This window comes from Pan troglodytes, chromosome 13 (genome assembly GCF_028858775.2).
Source record: "Pan troglodytes isolate AG18354 chromosome 13, NHGRI_mPanTro3-v2.0_pri, whole genome shotgun sequence".
Lineage (NCBI taxonomy): Eukaryota > Metazoa > Chordata > Mammalia > Primates > Hominidae > Pan > Pan troglodytes.
Genome location: NC_072411.2, coordinates 30,541,694 through 30,566,647, shown reverse-complemented (window position 1 = coordinate 30,566,647; position 24,954 = coordinate 30,541,694). Strand labels below are relative to the sequence as shown.

The 24,954-nt window shown below is 46.5% G+C and overlaps 2 long non-coding RNA genes across 2 annotated transcripts; both read left to right on the top strand.

Moving 5' to 3' along the window:
• The first annotated feature begins 1,910 nt into the window (after positions 1–1,910).
• Positions 1,911–11,281, top strand: LOC134807972 (uncharacterized). The gene is made up of 4 exons (XR_010149723.1): positions 1,911–2,148; positions 3,125–3,248; positions 6,677–6,822; positions 9,880–11,281. It is a non-coding gene; the product is annotated as an uncharacterized LOC134807972 (long non-coding RNA).
• Positions 11,282–13,152: 1,871 nt separating this feature from the next.
• On the top strand, positions 13,153–19,265 carry LOC134807973 (uncharacterized). Its single transcript, XR_010149724.1, has 3 exons — positions 13,153–13,245; positions 16,942–17,133; positions 18,330–19,265. It is a non-coding gene; the product is annotated as an uncharacterized LOC134807973 (long non-coding RNA).
• The last annotated feature ends 5,689 nt before the right edge of the window (positions 19,266–24,954 follow it).

The following is a 24,954-nucleotide window of genomic DNA, read 5'->3' as shown; positions in this document are numbered from 1 at the left end:
AAATTAATTTTTAAATAGTGCCTCAACACCTAGGGAAAACTAAATCACCTTCTCAATGGAGAGACGCAAGGTAATTTGGAGTCATTAAACAGGCCATTAGGAAGTGTCTCTTGCCTATCAGTTAAAAACCACACACACACACACACACACACACACAGAGACACACACACACAATTTCCAATTTAGGATGGTTCGACGTATGATGTTTTGACTTCTTACTGGTGTGATAGTGATACACATTCAATATAAACTCTACTTTGAGTACCCATACAATCATTCTCTTTTTCACTCTCAGTACAGTATTCAATAAATGACATGAGATATTCAACACTTAACTATAAAGTAGGATTTTGCCCAACTGTAAGTGCTCTGAGCACGTTAAAAGCAGGCTACACTAAGCTATGATGTTTCGTAGGTCAAGTGTATTAAATGCATCTTTGACTATGGTATTTTCAACTTATGATGGGTTTACTGGGATGTAACCCCCATGGTAAGTCAAGGAGTATCTGTATATACACCCACAAAACTACGGAGAAACAAGGTATTTCCCAAGCCTACCTTAAAGATAAGCAACGCTATCCCGTTTCCGGGAGCCCAGGGGTCCTGCGCTGAGCAGCGGCCTTCCTTGGGCGTTCCAGCTCTTCTGGGCAGCGCCGGGCGCTCTCACACAAATGCTGCCTCCTTCAGCGCGGGTCTTATAAAGTTGTGCTGTTCTGCATGTTGTTATTTCTAGCTTGTGTTGCACATTTCAGTATTTCTCAAACAGAACATACTGACCATCGCTTCATGTTTTCTACATGATTCTAATCATTGTCCATATCCATTCAACAACTTTCAGCATTCAGGGAAGGCATTAGTGCCCGGCTCTGGGCTGGACGACGGGGCTATCTGAGAAGAACCGGAGGCCGGGGCTACCTCGGGAGCCTCGCGGCGGGAACGGGTCCCAAAGCCTGCGGCGACAGTACCGGGAGGTAGCCCAGGCCAGACACACTAGAGCCTGGCGGAGCTGCTGGCCAGGAGGCCAGGGCAGCAGGTGCACGCAGGGCCCTAGCAGAGCTCCTCGAAGAGGGGGTCTTCAGAAATAACCCCTGCGAAGGAGTGGGAGGTGCTCCGGCTGCAGCCCCCCCGGGAATAACCCAATACGTCTATTGACAAAGAAGCCGGCCTACTTTGCTTAATCCAGAATTTATCAAGCATACATGGTCACAGACCACCCCCTCCTGCTGCTCTGGTATGACATCATTACTTTTTTGAGAACTGTTGTGTTCATCACGCAGAATGCCTTCAGCCAGCCTAACCGCCAGCTTCCTCCGGGATGGGTTTTCCTCACCCTGCAGCCCAGCATGTGGGAAAGACCCTGCGCCTGCTGTGCCCACCCCAGCGCCCGCCCCGCCACACGCGCGCCCGCCCCCCCCAACACGCGCCCGCCCCCCCCCACGCGCGCCCGCCCCCGCCACACGCGCGCCCGCCCCCCCCACACGCGCGCCCGCCCCCCCCACACGCGCGCCCGCCCCCCCCACACGCGCGCCCGCCCCCCCCACACGCGCGCCCGCCCCCCCCCCACGCGCGCCCGCCCCCCCCCACGCGCGCCCGCCCCCCCCCACGCGCGCCCGCCCCCCCCCACACGCGCGCCCGCCCCCCCCCACACGCGCGCCCGCCCCCCCCCACACGCGCGCCCGCCCCCCCCCCACACGCGCGCCCGCCCCCCCCCCACACGCGCGCCCGCCCCACCTGGCCCTGTTCCCGCCCCCTCCCCTCCCTGCTTCGCCCTATCCCCGCCCCCTCCCCACGCTGTTCTGTCCACCCCTGCTCCTTCCGCTCCCGGCCCGGCCCCGCCCCCGCCCCCCTCCCCGGAAGAATGGGGGCCTCTGCTCACACCAGATTGGTCGGACGGCATCACGTGACCGCATCTCTTGGACTCACTTGCTATTCTCGAAAAAGGGGAAAGGATTTGGGGTGGACAATCGCGGAGCCTCTCGCTGGCTTTAGGGAGAGAGGACTGGGGTAGAGGAGAGCCCCAGGGAGCAGGCAGAGGTGGGTTGGCTAGGGCCTTGTGTGACTTGGGCTGAGAAACTTCACTTATTCCCTGGCGCTGGCAGTTGTCAAACTGGGTCTTGTAGATGCTAAGTCTCCATAGAGGTATCGTAGGTATGTTGCAAATGCTTGATTTGAATTACTTTTTTAAAACAAACGTGTCTTAAATGATTTTTAAAGCTTAAATGATTTTAAAAGACTGCTCAAATGTGCTGTGTCTCATTTATGGTTGTTTATTCACCTGCGAGAGGAGCTGGCTCTGCTATCAACAAAAGGGCTGCTGGTTCCCTCTGGCAGTGATTTTGAAACTTTTTAAGCAGCAAAACCCCCTTCCAAACCGAGAATTCTGCGGTGCTTCAATCATTAAGACTGATAGAAGCTATATTTATTGGGATAGAGTGATTTTATAATCTTTATTATACAATTGATAACCTAGGGAAAGAAAGATTGAGCTGCAAAGAGGGAAGGCAGAGGAGAAGGGAGACATCACCAGGCTGTAGGTGGGAGAGGGAGTGGAATGGTGGCTCAGACAGGTGCAGGCGGTGTGAAGGACTCACAGGAAGAGAGTCTTGCCTTTCCAGCTCCCAGCTGTTTTTTGCTGATGGATTGGATGTGGGGCCACAGGGTGGCAAGAGAGAAAACCAGGATGACTCCTGAGATTTTGGCTTGAGCAACTGGGCAGATTCTGGTGCCAGTTGTTGAGGTGGAGTGTGGGAAACTGAACATGCCCTCGTGTGTGTGAGTACACTTTTGGGCAGTTACAGGAGGTAGTGGTAAGGAATGATAATAAAAGAACATCAGGGTAAGCCTGATAAAGAATTATAAAAATCAGGCCATCAGGGTAAACTCAACGTAACTACTGATGCAAATTGAATAGCTTCTGGCTGTTTACTAAAAATGGAATGAGGGATAGTAACTGTAGCTTTAATTCCATAACAACAGAGCTAAAAATCTACCATAGCTGTGTAGACACTTGCTGACTACCTGAATGCATTCAGGTTTTTTCTAAATAATAGAATTATCTAATCATTCTCTATTTTTTGAATTGGCATGTTCCTTTGGGTGTTGGTTTCCTTTCTGCCCCCACAAGTTTGGTGACAAGGATGGAACACCTTGAGTGAGCCTTTCCACTGGGCAAATTGGAGGATGTGTAGCCATCTTCGGTCAGACAAGAGGCCTTGTTTGCTGAAGTCTTTCTTAAACACATTGACTCAGTAAGTCTATCATTTGATTGACCCTACTGTTGTAGCTTACACCAAAGAAAAATTATGGTCATGTGTAAAGCTATATCCTCTCCCTAGCTCAAATACAGGGAATAGAACCTGTAATTAGAGAACTAGAAAGAGAATCATAAAGAAAGGACATTTGCCTTGTAATAGTCTTCCTATATTACCTATGAAAAAGGAAGGGAAACTGACAAAGAAGTTTAGCTTGCTTACATATTTTTACAAAATCTGATAGAAATATATTTTTGGTATGTCTGACAGTTGTAGTACTCAACCTCTTAGCCTCCTATTGTGTGACCTGACTAATTTTAGTAATAAACTTATGTTGAACTTTCTTTTCTATACCTTCAGCAGAGGAACCAAGGTATCTCTTTGTGTTTACCTATGAAGGCTTTCCATATTGGTGGCAATGCATCCCCCAGGGATTCAGAGATTTGCCAACTATAATCTCTAGGCATTTACAAAAGAACTTAAAGAAACTTCCCCCACCTCAGGAGTCCATATATGGATATATATGGATGATTTATTGATAGGTAACACCTCATGTGCTAACAAGATATATTAGGCCGGACATGGTGGCTCATGCCTGCAAAACCAGCACTTTGGGAGGCTGAGGTGGGCAGATTGCTTGAGCTTAGAGTTCGAGACCAGCTTGGGCAACATGGTGAAACCCTATCTCTATAAAAACATACAAAAATGAGCCAGGCCTTGTGGTGGGTGCCTGTAGTCCCAGTTACTTGAGAGGCTGAGGTGGGAGGATCACTTGAGCCTGGGAGGTGGAGGTTACAGTGAGCCGAGCTCGCACCACTGCACTCTAGTCTGGGTGACAGAGTGAGACCCTGTCCCCAAAACAAAAACAAGATATATTAGCTTCACGAAAATTCTGGCTTCTCAAGGGCATAAAGCTCCTTTAGATAATTTCCAACATCGTTAGACCGAGGTCAAGTATTTGGAATATTTGCTATTGGCTGATGGATGGGAAATAGTTCCGTCCCCAAAGCCACCTCTTTTACAAATGAAGCAACAGCTCCATGTAGCAATAGCTCTGTCACCGCGAAGAAATAGCTCCACCCTTTTGAGGTTGGTGTGCATCGCAGGCAACCGGTCCCTGTCTCTTCTGAGAGGCAAGCCACTCATGGTGGTGCTACATGAAGCATCGTTAGGTGCATTTTTGCAATAGCTAGGAGAAGCTAAAGAAACCTTCGGATCCTTAAGTAGCCATTGTTTTCCTGCCTGTACTTGGAGTCAGTTCCTAGCTGGTCATCTCTTCTCCCTTTTCTGTAAGGAGAACAAGGGTGCTGTTAGTGATGGGTGTGCTTCCTCAAACACTAGCCTTTGGTTGGCTTTTATGTACCACTGGATTCTGTTGCTCCAGGGATGCCAGGCTGTTTAGAAGTCATTCCAACATTGGGTCTCTGCTTGGGAAGGTGCTGGCCTTGGCTCGGGGATGTAATTGTTTGGGCCTTGTGCCGTTGCTGCTGCTTTGTTTTTTTTTTTTTTTTTTTGAGACAGAGTCTAACTGTTGCCCAGGCTGGAGTACAGTGGCGCTCACTGCAACCTCCACCTCCCGGGTTCAAGCGATTCTTCTGCTTTAGCCTCCCAAGCTAGGATTACAGGTGTGCACCATCATGCCCGGCTAATTTTTGTATTTGTAGTAGAGACAGGGTTTCACCATGTTGGTCAGGCTGGTCTTGAACTCCTGACCTCAAGTGATCCACCCACCTTGGCCTCCCAAAGTGCTGGGATTACAGGTGTGAGCCACCACACCTGGCCTGTTGCTGCTGCTTTTTGAAGTTCCTATGACACAGCACTTGTCAGTGCTCTGTAAGCGTTACTGGCTGACCCTAGTGGGATTCTAGGAAGGTGTGAACTTTGAGCCCAGTGACTCTGTTGCCAGATCCTGACTGGACAGCAGCACAACCACCTCGCAGCCCTCAATGAAGATGCATGGCCTCCATCTGATTCATCATATAGTCTTGTTCCCATGTTAACTTAATAGCATTCATTGATGGGTCTTATGTGAGAGACACAGGAGGAGACAGAAAAGCACCCAATATAGAAGTCAGTTCTCATGAGATTCTAGAGGCTTGCATTCCCCCTACACATAAAGTCAGCCCAAGCAACGGAACTCAGCTTTTATGTGAGCTGTAACAGCCACCACTGGTCTTAATATGTGTATCTATACCAGTAGTAAATGTGCGTTTGGGGTCTGTCAGGCTGTGGGACAAATTAAAAAATAGAGGCTTTGCAATACGAATGGGAATGACAGCGTCATGGGGAAAGTAACTGCCCCTTTCTGTAGTTCATACCAGCTCTGTGGAGGCCCTGGTGGGAGGATGCGGGGAGCTTCATTAGCTGTTTTGTAGGTGCCACTCAAGTCATTTATCAGCATCCAAGCCTGGGGATTAGTGAGGCTGAATGTAGGCAGGGGCAGTGGGGACAGGAACAGAGGTAGTTGGAAAAAATATTAAGGAAGCACTTGGTGCTCATTGGAAGGCAGAGTTGTCTAGGAAAGTGTCTGGGCCTCTGGGTTGGGTGATTAGGTGAGTAGCTGAGACATTCGCACATTCACTATTACTGGAAATACAGGAAGAGAGGGTGCAGATTTGCAGGACTTATCTATGGTCACGTTGAATTTAAAGTGGATGTAATAATACATGTTGATGTCATTCTGAGTGATGACAGAAATTGGATGCAAAGGAACGTCGTGAACCAGGTGCAAAAATCTTGTACCAATATAGCTCAAGAGATGAAATCTCTGAGGTGTAGGGTGTTACTTAGCTGAATGCTATGAATAAAGATGGAACAAGTATTTTTTTAATGAGGAATTTAAAAAATGGCAGTAGCTATGCACTGACAAGTGAGGAAATAGCCAATTCTACCTGTTGACCCCAAGGTGTTCAAGATGAAGGAGAAGGCTCTCATTAACATGGCCTCACAAGAGAACCAGACTTCAGGGAGAGGAGAGCAGAAGGTGATTATATTATGGGGTAGGTGGAAGTTGTGGGGACATGAAATGGTGTCCTAAGAGGTATTTCCAGTTTTCTCTGAAGGATGATGCCTTCATCTAGGCCTTCAAAGATTACTCTTTTAATAACTTCCCAAGTACAATAACTGCACATAGTCAAAGATGGTCAAGTACAAAGAAGTAAGACACCATGAATGAAAATCAGCAGCACCACCCCACCTCCCAAAAAAATTAACAATGGATTCTCAAAGACTTAAATGTTGAAATAATCAGATATAGCATATAAAACAAATCTTAGTATGTTTTATCAAGACAAGCTTGAAAATATTTGTGGGGAATAGGAAAGTGTATAAAGTTATATAGTAGTATTGAAAAAAAAACAACAGAACTTTTAGAAGAAACCAAGGTTAAAAACTCAGGTGAAATCTCTTGACTTGCTTGTTGCTAGGATATTCTTTCTGGGAGCCCTGAGCCCTTCTAACCTCCAGTTCGTCCATCAACTGATTACTGCTCAGTCACCTCAGATGATACCACTGGGAGCCAGAGAACTGCCTAGCTGTGCCCTGCCTGAATGTCTGACTCATAACTCATGGTGTAAGTGAAAGTGAATACCCAGCCACATCTGGGTAAAGACCTAGACAGAAGCCCAGGGGTCTGTTTCTCCCACCCCTGCCTCACCTTCAAAGGCACTTGCTATCTTTTTTTTGTGAGACGGAGTCTTGCTCTGTTGCCCAGGCTGGAGTGCAGTGGCGCGATCTCGGCTCACTGCATGCTCCGCCTCCTGGGTTCACACCATTCTCCTTCCTCAGCCTCCCGAGTAGCTGGGACTACAGGTGCCCACCACCATGCCCAGCTAAGTTTTTGTATTTTTAGTGGAGACAGGGTTTCACCATGTTAGCCAGGATGGTCTCGGTCTCCTGACCTCGTGATCTGCTGGCCTTGGCCTCCCAAAGTGCTGGGATTACAGGTGTGAGCCACCGTGCCCTGCCAACCTGCTATCTTCACCTTCACGATCTGTAGCACAGTGCACTCCTAAATACTGCATATGCGTCCCTAAACAACATACTGTATCCTTAACATTTAAAACCTTATTGATTGTGAAGTGTGCCATTATCTTATGTACCAATAAGGAAAAATGATGCAATGAAACTGACACTTCTTGATTAAAATTTTCATTTTATGCTTATTAAAAAGAATACTTATCACTTCACTTGTAACTTACTAACTCAGGCTGATGCCTCACACATACACGAAAACAAATTAAAAATTCTTAAGCAGCTCAAACTGCCAAAAAGGCCAGCTGTGCAGTTGGACTCAGCCAGACACTCAGCAGTGGCACCAGCAGCTCCTCTATATGAGCTACGATGAGGCTCTGGAAGTTTGAAGATGATGTCACCTATTGGCTAATGAGGTCAAATGGTCTTGACTTTCGTGGTAATTATGATGCTAAGACTGCCAGCGGTCTGTAAGAAAGCCCAGAAAGAGTGGAGCTGCACTATGGTAAGAAATTCTCAATGGCGAGCACTCTTTTTGCATAGAGAATGATACAGCCAGGGAAATGCAGACACAGACAATCTGGGTCAAAAGTGATGTGGAGAATGTGGAGCCCAATTAGGAAGAGATTTTCAGACTACTTGAACCAGAATATTTAGCTTAATTTTTCTTTTTTAATGCATGCACGAGCATAATATATAATAAAATCTATGTGCACACACATCATAAATTTTCTTTTTAATAAGCATAAAATGAAAATTCTAATCAAGAAAGTGTTTTTTCATTTAACTGCATCATTTTTCATTATCTGTATGTAAGATGATTGTATACTTCATATTCAATAGAGTTTAAATGTGTTAACTAAAAAAAATCGCAAATTTATAAATGTTGAGAGGAGACTTTATTTCTTATAAGGGTTAGAGTCTACAAGGTGGCCATTCCTCAGGCTGGGAAGCGTAGCCTCTGGCAAAGCCCACAGACAGGCATTTTCAAAGAGGAGGGGCTGAGCTTTGTGCTGAACGGTTTGGCTGAACATACATATTCAACAGCTTACAGGAGGAGCTATGAATATTCATGAAGGTGGTCCTGATGCATGCGTATTGAACACACATGTATGTAACCTATGACCTATATCCACCCTGGGGAGGAGACTTAACATTTAAATCTATTACAATTAAGCCCTATACATGAAAAGATCTTTTCAGGACCTGAAGGCAGCCTCTGTAAACTGGCCAGAACCAGTCTGTGGTGGTTGGTCTTCTTGTCTGGGGAAAGTTATTGAAATCCATTTCTTGTCCAATCAAAGCTGTAGTTATGGCTGATGAAACAGCGGGCTTAGTTAGTCATTGTCTAGTGGTGAGCTACAAATTGCTTTAACATTGTTTATCTCATGGCCAGTGCTTGTTTTGCTGCTAGAGAAAAAGAACCTTATGACAGTTAGAAAATAGTTTATTCTTTAAAGCTTAGGGGTGTGGGACTTAACCCTTGCCTGACATGGCCTCGGGTCCTGTTTATAATGTGGCATCTTATTGCCACAGAGCCTGTTCTGTCAGTCATACGGCCTCTATTTTAACATGAATGCTGGTCAGTTGTTGTGTGTATACTACAAGTAAAAGGGAGGGGGGATAATGAGGCATGTCTGACCTCCCATCCTATCATGGCTGAGAACTCAGTTTTTAAGGTTTTTCTGGGGTCCTTTTGCCCAAGAGGGGGGTACATTCAGTTGGCAGGGGACTTAGGATTTTATTCGGCAGCTCACGCCTGTAATCCCAGCACTTTGGGAGGCCGAGGTGGGTGGATCATGAGGTCAAGAGATTGAGATCATCCTGGCCAATATGGTGAAACCCCGTCTCTACTAAAAATACAAAAATTAGCCGGGCATGTTGGTGCATGCCTGTAGTCCCAGCTACTCGGGAAGCTGAGGCAGGAGAATCATTTGAACCCAGGAGGCAGCGGCAGTAGTGAGCTGAGATCGTGCCACTGTACTCCAGCCTGGGCGACAAAGGGAGACTCCATCTCAGAGAAAAAAAAAAAAATTTACAGATGTTATGAATACCGTACGTTGTGTAGGGATGCATATGCAGGTGAACAAATGAAACACAGCAAGGAATTGACTATGGTAAAAGTCAAGATGGTGGGCACCATGGGGGTTGAGGCAGGGGTCAGGGAGAGAACCTTGGCTTTGGCAGGCTCTAGGTCTTCACCTCGGTGTGGTTGGGCATGACTTTTACTATTATTGGGTGAATTATAAATATATGTTTTATGCACTTTTCTATGTGTGTCATTTTCATAATTAAAAAGTTTAAGGCCAGGCATGGTGGCTCACGCCTGTAATCCCAGCACTTTGGGAGTCTGAGGTTGGGGGATCACTTGAGGTCAGGAGTTCGAGACTAGCCTGGCCAACAAAGTGAAACCCTGTCTTTACTAAAACTACAAAAATTAGGCGGGCATGGTGACGGGTGTCTGTAATCCCAGCTACTCGGGAGGCTGAGGCAGGAGAATGGCAGGAACGTGGGAAGCAGAGCTTGCAGTGACCGGAGATTGCGCCACTGCACTCCAGCCTGTGTGACAGAGTGAGACTCCATCTCAAAAAAAAAAAAAAAAGTTTGAAATACATTATAAACTCAAGTTATAAACTTGGTATCCTTTGACCTTTAGGGATGACCTTTTTCCTGAAGAAACTGCTGCAGAATGAAAGCTCCAGGGGCTTGGGTGCAGCAAGTAGGCTATGCATTTCCCACCAGCAGGAATCTAGCTCCTGGCCAAGGTGAGCCACGCAGAGCAGCAGCCACAGGTATCATCCTCCCGGGAGGCAGATCCCAATTCGCGGAGAAGACCTGGCCAGCGGGAGGATGCCAGCCTCATCCTCAAGGCTGGGATTGGGACTCTTTCCAGAAGGAACGACCTCTGTGCTTGAGTTGGTTGGGGGGCGCAATGGATTCTTTAACACTGGGGAAATTCATACAGATGAAAGTGGGAGACACATGGCAGTGAACTATAAACGTCAGCCAGGTCTTAGAAACGCTGGGGGAGGGACACACAAACCTTGTGAGAAGAAAAATAAGCTTTTGTGGAAGTGAGGTTTGGAGGCCAAGAGTCCTTTAAGCGTCTTAAAGGATCCACTGTGCATCCTTTGTTAGTGGTGGGTGTGCTTCCTCCAACCCTAGCCTTTGGTTTACTTTTATGTGCCACGGGATTCTGTTGCTCCAGGGATACCAGGCTCTTTAGAAGCCATTCTAGCAGCTGGTCTCTGCTTGGGAATGTACAAGTGTTGGCTCTGGGACATGTAATCACCTGTGCCTCCTGATGTGGTTTCCAAGCATCCACTGAGGTTTCTTTCACTTTGGGGGAAAAGATGAGAGGCCCTGTGCTTAAACAATTTGGAAGCAGAAATCCAAACACCAGGGACCTGAGTGCAGCAAGGGCAGGGTCCTGGGAGGGCCTCTCCAGAAACCGTTCTCCTTCTGGAGGGAGGATGGGGTCATCTTTGCTGAGCAGAAGGCAGCGATGGTTTCCTTTTAGATGCTGTGGGTGCCCCTGTCAGCAAGAGCCCCAGGTGTGGCCTCAGGGGTGGGGAGGAGAGCTCTTTCAGTGTTGCCTTAGGTGTGTGTCTGTGTGTGTCCTAACCCAGTCCTTCCCACACTCCCCCACGTGCTGATCACGACGAGCACCTCTAAGTCCTGGGTCTTTGCATTAGAAAGTTATTTGTTAGGGGTACAGGGGGCAGAGAAGGCACCTGGCACTCATCCTCACCTCCAACTCCCATGCTTGGGCAGGATGTCTTTGTCCCTGAGTGAGGTGACGAGCTTTGCTGGCCCCACAGTCTTACCTGCCTGGTCGGGTGAGCCAAGGGGGACCCTGTCCATGATGTCTGGGCCAAGATGTCCCTGTTGGCGACCCTGGCGGGTCCTCTGTCCTGCTGCTGCTCCTGTGGTCACGTAGGGGGTCTGCTTCTCATGGACCCACCACCCCCGTGTAGTTGTAATGCAAGTGAGGGGTTCTAATTTTGTCAGCTTTATCTTAGTGCAATAAAGGTTAATATCACAGAACCGAAAACAAAGCTTCTGCTCATTACTAGGGAGTTTCAGCTACTCCCTTTCCGCAAAACAATAAATCCAATCTTAATATTTTCAGCTTTCTCATGATTCTCACTCTCCCTTCTCAGGTGAGATAATCCTAACAATATTCTTGGAGAAATTCTATGTGTATGTGTGTGTGTGCGTGCATGCATGTGTGTGTAACTTTTTCCTTTGCCAGCGGGAATTAAACTTACTTGGTGAAAGAGACAGCAAGAAAACAAAAGGCAGTATTTAACATTTTAGGTGAAACAGGGGGGGTTTTAGACACGACAATGGTGATTACAGTTGATGGATAAATAGATAGCACTTTATGATCAATTACTCTGAGTATTTTAGAATATGTGAATTGCCTTAGAGATATGTGCTCATGTGTATGTGTGTGTGTGTTTGTAGGTGAGTGTGTGTCAGATGTGTGTGCACATGTATCTGTATGGTTGTGTAGCCATGTGTATATCAGCATTGGAACTGAATGACTAATATGCCAATCTCTCTTAGGTATGTTCTTTCCTTCTTCTTCTATTATGGGCTGATTAATTAAAAACTAACCCGGTGGGCAGGTGTGGTGGCTCACGCCTGTAATCCCAGCACTTTGGGAGGCCAAGGTGAGCAGATCCCCTGAGGTCAGGGGTTCGAGACCAGCCTGGCCAACATGGTAAAGCCTTGTCTCTACTAAAAATACAAAAATTAGCCGGGTGTTGTGGTGGGTGCCTGTAGTCCCAGCTACTTGGGAGGCTAAGGCAGGAGAATTGCTTGAACCCGGGAGGTGGAGGTTGCAGTGAGCAGAGATCATGCCACTGCACTCTAGCCTGGGCAACAGAGTGAGACTCCGTCTCAAAAACAAAACAAAACAAAACAAAACAAAACAAAACCCAAAAACCAAAAACCTGGCTAGGCCGGGTGCAGTGGCTCACATCTGCAATCCCAGCACTTCGGGAAGCTGAGGCAGGTGGATCACCTGAGCTCAGGAGTTCAAGACTAGCCTAGGCTAGCATCCAGCTAGCCCTGAGAAGTAAATGAGCAACTTGATAAGCAAGAAGGTAACAGTAGTCTAAAACAACAGGCCAAGGAAGTGGAAGTTAGAGTCAGATGCTTGGTTCCCCTATAGAAACTGAAGATAGCATCTTGACATACGTTCCTGAGTTGTTTTTCAGAAACCCAGACCCCCACTGAACAGATCTGTGGCACATAGACCTCTGATAAGGCGGAACTGAAGACTGAATTCTGGACTACCATCCTTTGTTCTAAATTTCTTCTTGAAGGGCCTGGAGGGAGTCACACACGTGAGCCAGAGCTAACATTCTTTCCTGATGGACCCTAAATTTATAAACAAATTTTCTTTTCATTAACTAATTGCAAATCAGAAAATCTTTTAATCTACCTATGACCTGTAAGCCCCATCTCTACAAAAAAAGAAACAAGAAAAAAGAAAAAAGAAAAAATTAGCCAGGTGTGATAGTGCACAGCTGTAGTCACAGTTGCTTGGAAGGCTTAGGTGGGAGGATCGCTTGAGCCCAGGAGGCGGAGGTTGCAGTTAGCTGAGATTGTGCCACCGTACTCCAGCCTGGGTGGAGTAGAGACTATGTCTCAAAACGCAAACAAACAAAAAACTAACCTGGCTCTAAAAATTCAATTTTTTTCTCAGTGACAATTTTGGGATTCTGCTTCTGCATCTTTTAAGTGTGTAAGATTTTTACTAGCTTCACCAGACACAAGAACCTAGGAGCTGCTGTAATAGGGACTACTATTGGGAACTGGGTATTCATGAAGAGGAGGAGATGCAGTGATATATTGGGCATTTATTAGCATAAGATAGATGCAATATTTTCTTTTATTTTTCTTTGTTTCCCCCCAGGAAATCATACGTGATGTGTAGGGAAGTGTATGGGGCAGTGGAAGGAATGTGGACCGTTGCCTCCCTTCTCTTGTCTGGATGACCTTGGATGAGGTAACCCACCTTAGCTTCAGCTGTCTCGTGGTACAATGGGGAAAGAAGCCTCATTTTCATTTTCCTGGCTGTGTGGGTTAGGAATGACGCTTCGAGGTGCGGAGCATTGATGCCATGCTCAGGACTTCTGCACTTGACTTTGAACAGATGGGTGACTGGGTGCATGGCATGGTTCTGAGGCCTGCTAACAGGAATGATTTATTTAGAAAGTCAGGTCTGGGGGCTGGGCACGGTGGCTCATGCCTGTAATCCCAGCACTTTGGGAGGCCGAGATGGGCGCATCATCTGAGGTCAAGAGTTCGAGACCAGCCTGGCCAACATGGTGAAACCCCATCTCTACTAAAAAAAAAATATAAAAATTAGCTGGGCATGGTGACAGGTGCCTGTAATCCCAGCTACTTGGGCAGCTTGGACAGCTTGAACCTGGGAGGCAGAGGTTGCAGTACGCTGAGATCCTGTCATTACACTCCAGCCTGGGCGACAAGAGTGAAACTCCATGTCAAAAAAAAAAAAGAAAAAGAAAAGAAAGTCAGGTCCAACTAAGTGATTCCCCGCCGCCCCCCTTTTTCTTTTTTAAAAGCAGTGTTGATGGGGAAACCTCCCGTCTGTTTCTGGAGGGGAGACCCCTGGTGCAGGGGAGCAGGCAAGTTCACACGTGTGGGGGCTGCACATACCGAAAGCGTGGGCCCATGGTTGAGAGCCAGCTCTTCCTGGGAGTTTCTTGACCTCTTGTGAAAGATGAAAAGTGGCATAAGATCTCCGTGGAGCACTTTATCAGGAGAGAGATCTTGGGCAAAAAAAAAATACTCCCTTTAAGAGAGTTTCTTCTCTAAATGGGAAAGTGGCTTTTGAAGGCTGTGAAAGTAAAACACTTAAAATTGAAGAATGAATTCGAGGGCTATAAATGGGGCAGTTTTCACATGCTTCTATTCAGACATATCTTTTGGTTTGGGGATTTTTTTCAGCCTGATGATCTTCATTGGATTCCAGAAAAATGTTTCTAGTGAATATTATTTAACCATTTTGTTGTACTGACTATACCTGGTAGGATAAAAGCAAGCCACACATTTTTTCATTTTCCTGAGACAGAGCAGGGACCCCATTTTAGGGCCCGTGGCCCCCCAAGCATGGAAATAAAGGAAAATCTTGAGTTCCTTTAAGGGAAATTCCAGGTACCCAGCTAGCCCTGAGAAGTAAATGAGCAACTTGATAAGTAAAAAGATAGTAGTAGTCTAAAACAACCGCCAAGGAAGTTAGAGTCAGATGCTTGGTTCCCTATAGAAACTAAAGATAACATCTTAACATATGTCCCAGAGTTGTTTTTCAGAAACCTGGACCCCCACCAAACAGATCTGTGGCACATAGGCCTCTGGGAAGGGGGACCTGAAGACTGAATTCTAGACCTGAATTATTTGTTCTAAATTTCTTCTTGAAGGGCCTGGAGGAGTCACACCCACCAGCCAGAGCTAACATTCTTGTCTGATGACCTCAAATTTGTAAACAAAGCTTCTTTTCATTAACTAATTGTAAATCAGAAAATCTTTGAATTTACCTGTGACATGTAAGCCCGTGGTTTTAAGATATCCCGTCTTTTTGGGCCAAAACCAATATGTAACTCCCATGTACTGACTTAGATTTTGCCTATCACCTTTGCTTTCATGAGATTTACCCTTGCCTTTAGAAACCTTTTGGGCAAGCCATTGGGGAAGTCAGAATTTAAACATTCGCTGCTGGTCGTCCTGCTTTGTGCCTTGCAAATAAATGCCTTCCTTTCTGCCACGGCAAAACCCATGTGGATACCCGGTCTTACTGTGTTGGGCAAGCAGGCCCCACATCGGATCTACAACCTTCCCTCTGCCCCTTTAATGGTCTCTCTGGGTGTTTCGGGCAGACTCCAATATTTTCCCAGTCCCTCTCAGACCCATCTGGTATAACATAAAACTTTAAACTCCTAGCTCGGCTATTTGTCCTTCTAACATCCATCTCCCTTCTTCCTTAAGAATGGAATCCTGATTTTGTTTGGGAGTTAACGTGCCCAGACAGAAACCTCCCTTCCTAAGCCTCTGGTCCATCTGCACATTGCCAGGTGACACAGTCTGGTGATGAGTTACCATCTGATGGTTTCGGGCAAAGGTTTTGCTTTTGTGGCCTAGGCATGTTCCTTCTTTGCTTCCTTCTCTCGGTAGACAAACAAGAGGCCAGGGTATCAGCCATCTGTGGCCAAAGAATGGGGGAGTGAAGCCAGGGTGAACACCCTCCTGGGACTGCCTCCTTTGACATTTGCTGCATTTAAGATACCCTCTCCCGGATATGTGGAGACCACTGTCAGTTGGGTTTTCTTTTGCTTGCAGCTGAATGCGGTCCTTGATGACACATCTGGGGGCTGTGAGTGTTTGTGTGGGGCAGAGTGCTCCTGCGCCAACACAGCCTCAGGAAGGGCCTCTCTCAATCTGCTTCAGTGTCCTATCAGCAAGCAGGGAGGAGGGGATTGGGTCAGGAAGAGGGAGTGGCCTGGAACACCACTCACTCAGCCCGGGGGTCTCTGTGAGTGTCCTCCGTGTACTTGTCCTATTCAATCCTGATGTCCTCAGGGGCTGGAACTGTCTTGCCCTCATTCTTAATAAGCCTAGAATGAGGCTGGGCCCTGAGGAGGGGACACCTGGGAGCACACATTCAGACTGGTGCTCAGGCGGTCACAGCCAGCTCGCACACAGCCAGTGGGCCAGATTGGGGCACCCCACCCACCCATGGGAGAGCACACACAGCCTAATATGCTAGGTGTCTGAGACCATGTGCATCAGTGGGTCCTGAGTCTAGTAGGTGATGGGACAGGGCGTTGCAGGGAGGATGCCTCATCCTCAAACACAGTGGGTCTTTCAGGTTCACTTTTTTTTTTTTTTTTGAGACGGAGTCTCACTCTGTCTCACAGGCTGGAGTGCAGTGGCGCGATCTTGACTCGCTGCAACCTCCGCCTCCTCGCCTCCTGGGTTCAAGTGATCCTTCCACCTCAGCCTCCCGACTAACTGGGATTATAGGTGTGCACCACCACGCCCAGCTAATTTTTGCAATTTTTTTAGTAGAGATGGGGTTTCGCCATGTTGGCCAGGCTGGTCTCAAACTCCTGACCTCAGGTGATCCGCCTGCCTCGGCCTCCCAAAGTGTTGGGATTACAGGTGTGAGCTACTGCGCTCAGCCAGGCTCACATTTTTGTTAGAAGTCGCATTAGGGAGTCTCCCACAGTGCAGAGAGAGAGAAGAGGGAGGAGCTAACATTTCTTGCGTAACTAGTATGTTTCCATCAGGACTTAGCATGGTCCTGCAGCCACCCAGAGTGGTGGTTACTAAAACTGCCATGGCAGAGGTAAAGCAAGGAAGAAGGGAAGTGATGCCTCCAAACCTCTGAGGGAAGAGGCCGCGCATTCCACCCACCTCCAAGAGGGAAGCCCCTGCACTTTCTGTAGCAGCGGGGACGGAGAGAAATGCAAAAGTTCCGTTTCACAGACTGGCTCATGGAGAATTCTGAGCAATTGAATTGAGTAATAAAATTAGTGTTTTAAATCTTGTTATAACTTTAAAAAAATTTAAATTCATCGAGACTTTCCTTCCCGGCTCTTCTCCTCTGAGTTCCCGACTGTGCACTTTGCGTCTTACTCAGATATGAAGGCATCTTGCTGCCTATATCTTTCCGCTTGCTCAGGCCTCAATCCTGGTAGTCACCTGGACTCCTCCTGAATTTCCCGCATGTCCTGCAGCAGTGACCCCATCTGACATGTTGTGTGGCTGGCTGTCCCCCAGTGAAATCATAGCCCTGGAGGGCAGGGTGTGTTTCTTCGTTTTCCTGCCTGGTGTGTGGAGACCCCGTGTGACCGTGGCGCAGATCAGGAGCTCGGTGAGTTTAAGAGAAAACAACGATTCCTACACTCACTGCCTTAAGTCAGAATCTTTTCTCCCTGGGCCTGCCTCTTGCATTAGCCCTGGGCTGTTCGCAGCCACAGACCCCTCTGAGCCACTTCTGTGTTTCCAGGGCTGGCCACCAGCAGGGGCTCAGGAATGTTTCTTGAACTAAGTTGAACAGATCTGAGCAGCTGGGATGTCAACAGGTGAACCTGGATGGGGGGAGATAGGTCAGGCTTGGTGCCCATCAGGCCCAGGGCCAGCACAAGTCGCTTACCTGGGAGGTGAAGGAGAGGAGCAGGGAGAGCAGGCAGGGCTGCCAGCAGGGGAGCCAGCTACCCTGGTGGGAAGCTGGAAACGCTGGGCTGGTGCAGACATACCAACTGTCAGGGGCACTGCCCTGGGGCTCCCGCCAGTGGCCGCAGGGAGGGCAGGATGGCGGTGTGGAGATGCAGAGACTGCATTGGGGTAGAGGGCGGGCTGAGCCGCTGTGTGGTGGGTCTGAGGGGTGAGTGGTCCTCTGCAGCAGCTGCTACTCATTGGGGAGGGTGCAGTCATCCTGGGGGAGGGCATCCTGATTCAGGATGGGAGGGAGCAGGTAGGAGTACCCCAACAAACTGCTGGGGTCACGACTTCCATCATGCTCATTCTTGAACTGAGGGTGAGAAGCACCAGGATGTGGCCGCCACATGAGTGTAGCACTGCGTGTGGGGCCAGGGCAGCCAGGGCTCTGTTTTAATAAGATAATTCAGTTTGGGATCTGGGTGGACCCAGATTCAAATCCTGCTTGTAACCCTTGCCAGCTGCTTAATCATAGGCAAATTACTTGGCCTCTCAGCCATGTTTTCCTTGGTGGTGAAATGGAGTCAGATAGCTCCCCAGTAGGATGGCCGTGCCCCTATATGGTAGGTGCAGGCAGGAGGCCTGGGGCATCCTAGGTTCAAGGCAGGCCACGCATGTTTGCATCCCCTCCCTCCACCAGCCCAGTGCCACCTAACCACGTGCTGTTTTTATCAGCTAAGATAAAGCTAGCTGCTATAATAGATCAACCTCAGCTTCTCGGTGGCATGACTTAACACCTTAGAATTTAATTCCTTACTCAGGGAAGCCCAGTCCATAGAGGTGAGAAGTGGAGGGTGCTCTCTGCACTTCTCACAGACCCAGGCTGACAGAGTCCCTGCCATCCCCAAGGTCCGGTCCTGGATACCCTTGGCATTGACATGTGGCTGCAGACAGTGGAAGAGAGAGAGAGTAGAAGACCTGCCTGAGCTCACTCAGCATGCGTCAACTTCATTCCCAGTCCATGGCTGGAGCGTAGCCACATGGCTGGAGCGTAGCCCTGGAGCAGTCACAGGGCTGCAAAGGCTGCTGGGAAGTGTGTTCCATACTGTGTGCCCAGAGCAAGGGAAGGGGTTTGGTGGGAGTTTGCCAGTTCCACCACAGCGCTGCTGTGACAGTTGAAATCAAATGCATGAAGGGACTGGTTTTCACACAGGTCAGGTGTCATGACTGCTACAAGCTGGGTTTTCCTCCAGCTTGTACTCCTGTCCAGACAGAGCATCTATTTTTTTTTTCTATCTACTGAATCAGAGAACCTACTTTTCTCAGGTCAGAGTCCAAATTCCCAACTTGTATCAAATGAGATTTTCTTCCCAGTGATAAATAGTGGGATATCTACAGACATTTGCAAGGTGTTCGTCGCACCTCGTGATTTCTCCCTTGGCAGGGACCTGTGGCCACTGTGTCTGGCTCAGGACACTGACAAAACACCAGGCTCAGGATTTTTTTCCCCACAATACAACTAGATCCTGACCAAGGGTTTTTGATGAAAATCAGATTTTGAAGACTGCTGTGGTTTATAAGAGCTTCCTCATGAAGAAGACTTTGTAGACCTCACCATTTACAGATATGAGAGAGAAGTTTCCTTCTGAGTGATCTCATTCTGCTCTGATGTCCCTGGGAACACGCATTGGAGCCAATATCTCCCATCTTTTCAAATTAAATTAGCTCCCTGTAGGGAGCCAGATAAAAGAATGATGGAAAGAAATGGAACAATATAGATTAGCCCATTTTTGATGCTTGGGTTAAATTTTATTAAAATGACTGTTCTGCATGGCCTAAACCATCTATTTTGAGAATGATTTGTCATTATTTCTAAAAATGTACTTATAACTCTGCCCTAAATTGTAACTAAATCTGAAAAACATACTTAAATTCTGCCTAAGTGATAACTTAATCCACATTTAAAGGACTTCCTTGGATGAAGGACACTGAAAGTTTAAACTTTGCAACCTGTCTTTTTACTACCCTTTTCTGTTCATCTTACATCAGCTTAATGGCATAAACTAGTCATAATATGGCAGGTATTTGAAGACACAAAAACCATAGTCCTGTGTTTGGAAACTATTGTTCTTCAAGAAAATATATGCCACTCTGCAAGAAGCCAGATGTCTTTCCACTGGGGCACATCTGGTTGATGGTGGCACTGCTCATGTCCTCTCTGTCCAGGTTGACCACATGCCCCAGGTTGCAGACCACATCCAGTTTTGCCTGTTGTTATAGCATCATAATAGGGCCCCCATTCACTCTCAAAAGTGTCCCCTTTTGGATCACCCTATATGGTCACCCTGCATCTGGTTGATGTGATATTAGTAAGCATAAAGTGATCTTTGAGGAAGCCTGACCACTTATCCACTGGGGGACTGGAGTCTGTGAGAAATATTGACTTTATTTTAAAAGACTTCAATACCTTCAGACACATTGATTTTTGACGACATGAATTGTATGTATAAAGAGTGTTCAGTAAGATCAGAGAGAGTAATTGAAATCACATGAATCACAGAGGCATGGAGTCTAATATGGCAAAACCACGTTCCATCCTCTAGTCTCGGACATCAGCAGCTCCACCTAATGGTTCTCTGGACCTGATGAGCCCTGAAAGCCCTCCGTTAGGTGAAGACGGAGCTCACAGCTCTGGGCCTCAGGCTGTGCCTTTCCTTATCTCTACTGCTTTTCAGGAGACGCTGATAGCCCCTCCCTGGTTAGCCTGGTGCTTTCTGCCATGCGCCTGTGACATGTCTGCAACTGCCACTGCTTGGAATCTTCAGTGGCGCCCCTGCCTTCAGTGTCCTCTGCCCAGCTCCATCAGGGTGTCTGTTTCTTTGACCTCTACCAGGAGATGTGGGGCATCTGCCGTCCAGATCCCAGGCAGGTGGAGGGATAGGCGGGTGTGGGCCCTCATTTGGGGTCGGCGGGCACTCAGAGCCAGCATCTGCAGGTGGAACTCCAACCCCACACCCATTGGCTCTGTGACCTCACAGGCTTCATAACCTTGCTGTGCTTCAGTTCCCTAGGCTGTCAAATGTCTAATAGTTGCTACCTCCCAGGGTGTCACAAGGATTAGAGGGGTTATGACTGTGCTCAGTGTACAGGAAGGGTCACCCCCATGCCTGCCCCAAAGCCTGCCTTACTCACCCCTGCTGCCCTACGGGAGGTGCTCTCTGTTGTTCAGACAGGGACATTTCAGTTTGGAGAGACAGACTTGCTGGGCTCAGAGCACCCCTAAGGAGGTCACTAAGTGTGGCCTGGAACCCCAGGTATGGAAAGGTGTCCTGGTGCTGGGAGGAGAGAGGTCCCACAAGCCTCCAGGCTGGGTGCCTGATGCTCTCCTCTGGAGGTTTCCTCACGCATGACAACACTCCTGCTCCCAGCTCCCAGCTGGGCCTCTGAGCTTGGGAAAGGTGGCCGGCTGCTGGGCTGGCAGCCCGGAACCTCATCTCCAGAGGGCACAGCTGAGTGAGGGGTGAGATTGGGTCTTCCTGCCACCCTGCAGGGCCCTGGCAGGCTCTCTCCTGCCTTTCCTTCCCTCCACCTGGGACCCCACGCCCAGCTCCCCTGACCTCTCCTCCTGTTCTCTGTGCAGTTGTTCTTGTCCAGGCTGCCTCTTACTGAGGCCTATCATGGCAACATACCAACACCAAGCGCTTTGCAGGAGGTCAGGGTCTCCCCAGCCCCTAACCCCACAAGACTGTCAGCTGCTTGAGGCAGGAATGTGCCTGTTGCCCTCACTGCCCAGCTCCCTGCCAGCACCTACCCCAGACACTGTCAGTTGGAAGAATGGGGGACATCACCAGAGTCTCAGTCATTGTTTCTGAATATGGGGAAACAGTCCCACCTGGTATGGTTGTTATGAGAATAGTGAATCTCTCCTAAGGACCATGCCTGCAACAGGAAGGCTCACAGCAAATACCTGCTGCTACTATTACTCTCTTAGTTCATAGAGAGGCACAGTGGCCACCCGGGACCCCCCTGCCTTTCCACACTGTCTATTAATTTCCTCTTCCTATGCACCCGCTCTTCCAGTGTATGCAGCCCGCTGTGGAGGGGTGGTGGGTGGGTGGGAGGCTGGGGGCATCGTGGTCTGTGCATGCAAGCTTTCCAGCTCATGTGGAGGCTTTTCTTCAGCACAAACTACCATCTCTCATAATGGAGCAGCTGCTGCGGGTATTTCTTGTTCTTTCCAAGCCCTTTGGTGGCTGTTGAGAGTGTGGTCTTGACCGGGAGTGGCATCTGAATTAGGGATAGAAACCAAGTGATGGAGTGAGGCTGACAGAAGAGTTATTTAGAAAAGTTTCAATAATTACTGCCATTTGCACAGGATTCCCACTAAAACAGGCAACTCTGAAGGCAAAGAGCTGGGAGAGTCTGCTGCAGGGGCCAGTAGGTTGTGGTGGAAAGAGCTTCGTGTGTCTGGAATTAGAAATCTGAGCTCCAGTCCTGTGCCACGAGGCAGGTCCTTCCACCTCTCCAATTCCCAGTTTCCCCCTCTGTAACCACACCCACACTGTGAGAATGAAACTACAAATGCACACACCAGCCCAGGCGCCTGGCACGGCACTGACAGGACTGGGCAGGAATCGCCATGGCAGCTTGTGTTGGCAGAGCACCTAGCAGTATCAAAGGACTGTTTCAGTACAACACTTCTTTTGACCTTTTTAAGAATCCTGTAACATATACAGAGCAGGAACTCTCATCTCTAATTTTTCAGTGAGGCAGAGGTTAAGGGCATTCTGCCACAAGATCAAACATTGCAAAAAAGAAATTGGAACTTTTAATCTGACTCTCAGTCCTGTTCATTTCTTTAATTTCTTTTTTATTGAGGGGAAGTCCATATAACATAAATTTAACCATTTTACACTGAGCAATTCAATGGCATTTTGTACATTTAAAATGTTATGCAACACTACCTCTATCTAGTTCCAACATGTTTCAAGGTCATGAATATTTATCCCTATGTTTTATCCTAAGATTTGAAAAAGTGGTTTTAGCTCTTTTACTGTATTTAGGTTCATGGATCTATTCTGAGTGAATATTTGTATATGGTATGAAGTAGGGGGTCCAATTTCATTCTTTTGCATGTGGCATGTGGATATCCAGTTTTCTCAGCACCATTTGTTGAAAGACTGTCCTTTCTCTTTTGAATGTTCTTGATGCCCTTGTAGAAAGGCAATTGTCCATAGACGGTGGGTTTATTTCTGGACTCTCAGTTCTATTCTATTGGTCTGTATGTTTATTCTTATACTAGCACTACACTGTTTTGATTACTGTAGCGTTGTAGTAAGTTTTGAAAATGGCAAGCGGAGTACTCCAAGTTTCTTCTTCTTTTTCAAGATTGTTTTAGCTTTTCATGGCCTCTTAAAATTCCATGCAAATTTGAGAATTGGCTTCTCCATTTCTGAAAAACAGACCATTAACTTTGACAGGGATTGCATAGAATTTGTAGATCACTTTGAGTAGTATTGTCATCTAAACATTGTTAAGTCCTCCAATCCAGAAAGATGAGATAGTTTTCCATTTATTTAGGTCTTTTAAATTTCTTTCAGCAGTGTTTTATAGTTTTTAGTACACAAGTCTTTCATATCCTTTGTTAAATTTATTCCTGGGTATTTTATTATTTTTGATGTTATTGTAAATAGAATTGACTTCTTAATTTCCCTTACAGATTATTTATTGCTGACATATAGATACATAACTGATTTTTGCATGTTGATCTTTTACCCTGCAACTTTGTTGATTAGCTCTAGTAGTTTCTGTGTAGACTGTTTGGGATTTACTATGTAGGATCATGTATTCTTTGAATAGAGATAGTTTTACTTTTTCCTCTCCAATTTGAATATTTTAAATTTCTTTTCCTTGCCTAATTGCTCTGGCTGGCATCTCCAGTACAATGTTAAATAAATAGTGAAAGCAGGCATCCTTGATCTGAAGGTCCTGATCTAAGGGGGAAATCTTTTAGCCTTTTGAATATGCCTACAGAATATGTCTCTTGGATATGCTGTTAGCTGTGAGTTTTTCATAAAAATTCTTCACCAGATTGAGAAAGTTTACTTCTGTTCTTGTTTTCTGACTATTTCTTAATCATAAACGGTATTAGATTTCATCAAATGCTCATTTCTGCATTGAGATAATTGTGTTTCCTTTTGTTCTAGAAATGCATATTATGCTGATTAATTTTCATATATTGAACCACCTTTGCATTCCCGGGATAAATCCCACTTGGCCATGATGTACAATCCTTTTCATATGTTGTTGCATTTGGATATATAGTATTTTGTTGAGGATTCTGCATCTCTATTCATTAGAAATATTGATCTGTAATTTCTTTTCTTTTTGTGTCTTTGGCTTTGGTATAAGGTAATTCTGACCTCATAGAATACATTAGGAAGTCTCCCCTCTTCTTGTATTTTTTGGAAGATTTTGACAAGAATTGCATTAATTTTTATTTAAACATTTGGTATAATTTACCAGGGAATCCATCTGGTCCTGGGCCTTTCTCTGTTGGGAGACTTTTGATACTAATTTAATCTCTTGTTATATATCTGTTTAGATTTTCTATTTCTCCTTAAATCAGTGCTATGGACAAAACTGTGTCCTTTTCCCAATTCATATATTGACCCTGAACCCCAATGTAACTGTATTTGGAAATGGGGCCTTTAAAGAGCTAATTAAGACTAAATAATGCCAAAAATGTGGTGCCCTAATCCAATATGACTGGTGTCCTTAATAAGAAGAGGAACAGACACCAGGGATGTGTGCACACAAGGAAAAGGCCATGTGGGCACACAGTGAAATGTCAGCTGTCTGGAAGCCAAGGAGAGGGGCCTCCGAAGAAGCTAAACCTGCTGACATGTTGACCTTGGGCTTCTGGCCTACAGAACTGTGAGAAAATAAGTTTCTGTTGTTTATGCCACCTAGTCTGTGGTACTCTGTTATGTCAGCCCTAGCAGGCTAAGATAGTTTTGGTAATTTGTGTGTTTCTGGGAATTTTTTTCATTTTACCTAGGTTATCTAATTTGTTGGTGTATAATTGTTTACAGTATTTTCTTATAATCCTTTAAATTTCTGTCAGGTCCGTAGTAATGTTTCCACTTTCATTTCTGATTCAGTTTTTTGCATCTTTCTCTTTTTTTCTTTGTCAGTCTAGCTAAAAGTTTGTCGTTTTGTTGATCTTTTCAAAGAACAATGTTTTGGTTTTGTGATTCTTCCTGTTATTTTTCTATTTTGTATTTCATAAATCTCCACTCTAATCTTCATTATTTCCTTCTTCCTGCTAGGTTTAAATTTAGTTTGCTCTTGTTTTTCTAGTTTTTTTAAGTTGTAAAGTTAGGTTATTAATGTGAGTTTTTTTCTCTTGTTTTAAATGTAGGCATTGACAGCTATAAATTTTTCCCTGATTACTGCTTTTGCTATATCTCATAAATTTAGGCATGTTGGGTTTTTATTTTCCTTTGTAGGAAGATATTTTCTAATTTTTTGG